The sequence below is a fragment of the Rousettus aegyptiacus genome, unplaced genomic scaffold, assembly GCF_014176215.1.
Source record: "Rousettus aegyptiacus isolate mRouAeg1 unplaced genomic scaffold, mRouAeg1.p scaffold_m13_p_13, whole genome shotgun sequence".
NCBI lineage: Eukaryota > Metazoa > Chordata > Mammalia > Chiroptera > Pteropodidae > Rousettus > Rousettus aegyptiacus.
The window spans coordinates 46,651,121-46,654,195 of record NW_023416288.1 but is presented as its reverse complement, the minus strand read 5'-3'; the positions used below and the strand labels follow the sequence as shown (position 1 = coordinate 46,654,195).

Genomic DNA, 3,075 nt, shown 5'->3' with positions numbered 1-3,075 from the left:
GGCACCCCGGCTGGAGGGCGACAAAAGGAGGGGGGCGGCAAAGGCCTACGGCACCCGGTATTCGCGGTCTCCCATCTAAGTACTAACCAGGCTCAACCCTGCTTAGCTTCCAAGATCAGACGGGATCAGGCACGTTCCGCGGGGCACAGCCGTAACCAGGAACACTGTCGCCTGCATTCCCAAAACTTCGAGCCTGGCCTCCCGGCCCCCGGAGACGCCCGCGCCTGCACCACAGCAGAAAATACATTTTATGACATACACGTGGGCGCTAATTTGAAATGCATGTGATAGCAGCAGAGAGAACTGTTCACGAGATGCGCCGCTGTGTTATTCCCCCAAATCCCACCAGATGGCAGCAGAGTGTAAAGTTTTAGGATGACATCGACCGTTTCTGGACACCGTATGGCAGTAGAGAATGAATATTCATGATCGCTCAGGTGTGTATAATAAAACACACACCCGATGGCATCAGAAAATTTATTTTTATTGTGGTCTACACTCTGTCATTCTCAAAATGCACACAGGATTGCTGCGGAAAACAAAATTTATGAATACGCTAGTACTTTCACAATGTCCACGAGATGGCAGCAGAGGATAGGGAATAACATTTCATGGCCATCGCTCGGGTGCTATTCCCAGAAATTCCACGAGATGGCACCAGACGATAAGGAATAATATTGCAATACCTAAACTCTGGTGCTATTCCCAAAAAGCCCACGAGATGGCAGCAGAGGCTTAGGAATAATATTTCAATACCTAAACTCTGGTGCTATTCCCCAAAAAGCCCACGAGATGGCAGCAGAGGATGGGGAAAAACATTTCATGGTCGACACACTGCTGCTATTCCCAAAAATCCCACGGGATGACAGCAGAGGCTTCGGAATGATATTTCAATACTTAAACTCGGTGCTATTCCCCCAAAAGCCCACGGGATGGCAGCAGAGGCTTAGGAATAATATTTCAATACCTAAACTCTGGTGCTATTCCCGAAGAGTCCACGAGAAGGCAGCAGAGGATTAGGAAGAATATCTCAATGCCTAAACTCTGGTTGCTATATCAAAAATTCCACGAGATGGCAGCAGAGCCTTACGAATAATATTTCAATCCCTAAACTCTGGTGCTATTCCCCAAAAAGACCACGAGATGGCAGCAGAGGCTTTGAAATAATATTTCAATCCCTAAACACTGGTGCTATTCCCCAGAGAGCCCACGAGATGGCAGCAGAGGCTTCGGAATAATATTTCAATACCTAAACTTCGGTGCTATTCCCGAAGGGTCCACGAGACGGCAGCAGAGGCTTAGGAATAATATTTCAATCCCTAAACTCTGGTGCTATTTCCCAAGAAGCGGAAACCCGGGTCCGCGGAACCCTGGGAACCCCTTGGTCCGCGGAACCCCTGGGAACCCCTTGGTCCGCGGAACCCCTGAGAACCCCTTCGTCCGCGGAACCCCTGGGAACCCCCGGTCTGCGGAACCCCTGGGAACCCCTTGGACCGCGGAACCCCTGGGAACCCCGGCTCCGCGGAACCCCTGAGAACCCCTTCATCGCGGAACCCCTGGGGACCCCTTGGTCCGCGGTAACCCATGAGAACCCCTTGGTCGAGGAACCCCTGAGAACCCCTTGGTCCGCGGAACCCCTGGGAACCCCGTGGCCCGCGGAACCCCTGGGAACCCCTTGGTCCGCGGAACCCCTGGGAACCCCTTCGTCCGCGGAACCCCTGGGAACCCCCGCTCTGCGGAACCCCTGGGAACCCCTTGGACCGCGGAACCCCTGGGAACCCCGGCTCCGCGGAACCCCTGAGAACCCCTTCATCCGCGGAACCCCTGAGAACCCCTTGGTCCGCGGAACCCCTGGGAACCCCTTGGTCCGCGGAACCCCTGGGAACCCCGGCTCTGCGGAACCCCCTGAGAACCCCTTCGTTGACGGAGCCCCTGAGAACCCCTTCGTTGAGGGAACCCCTGAGAACCCCTTAGTCCGCGGAACCCCTGGGAACCCCTTGGTCCGCGGAACCCCTGAGAACCCCTTCGTCGACGGAACCCCTGAGAACCCCTTGGTCCGCGGAACCCCTGGGAACCCCTTGGACCGCGGAACCCCTGGGAACCCCGGCTCTGTGGAACCCCCTGAGAACCCCTTCGTCGGCGGAACCCCTGGGAACCCCTTGCTCCGCGGAACCCTGGGGAACCGCGGAACCCCTCGAACCCCCGTAACCCCGGATCCCCAGAACTCTTTTATCCCCGGAACCCCGGCGATCCCGGCACTCCCGGAACCTTGGCACCCCTGTATCCCATGCCCCGATACAGGTCGGGGCTCAGGGAGTCTCGTTGTCCTTTGAGTCCTCCCGAGGTACCACCGCAGACAGGCGAGACGCACAGGCTCCCTGGAGTATGTATGTGTGTGGCTGTTTGCTGCGGCCTGTCGCGAGCAAGAAGGCTCTCGCCGCACACGCGTGCGCGCCCTCGTGTGTCTCGGCCTTTCTGACGCAGTTGGTCAGTCCTGCTTCTCGTCCCGGGTGTGCGGGCCGGCCTCGCGCTTGGGCCGAGGGCACCTGGCTGTCGGGTGAGAAGGGCGGGGAGAAGCGTGTCGGAGGAGGTTTGAGGCCTCTGGCGGGGCGGGGCTGGGCGGGACGCGGCGTGGCGGGTGGGGGTGGCCGGTCCCGCGTCCCGGGAAGGCGAGCACACTCCCAACGTGTGTTAGAGACGGCGGTCCCCGGGGCTCGGTCCTACGGAGCCCAGGAAGGAAAGGGCCTGGAGCGGTGAGAGGAAACAGCCCGGGACTGGCTGCAGGAGAGCAGGTGAGGGCGGGTGAGGGCGCGGGCCCGCGGCCATTGGAGACGCCCTTGGGCTCGGCCGCCCGCGGCGGACCACAGAGACAGCGGCCAAGTCAGTGAGCAGAGCCCAGGGGCATCCCGGGGCCACCTGGCTAGAGTGCGGCAAAAGGAGGGGGCGGCAAAAGCCTACGGCACCCGGCCTTCCCAGACGGTCTCCCACCCAAGTAATAGAATAACCAGGCCCGACCCTGCTTAGCTTCCAAGATCAGACAAGTTCGGGCGCATTCAGGGTGGTAGGGACTTAGAC

At 59.2% G+C, this 3,075-nt stretch overlaps 1 pseudogene; it reads right to left on the bottom strand.

The window, feature by feature from the left end:
- Nucleotides 1–2,951: 2,951 nt before the first annotated feature.
- On the bottom strand, nucleotides 2,952–3,075 carry LOC118611277 (annotated as a pseudogene).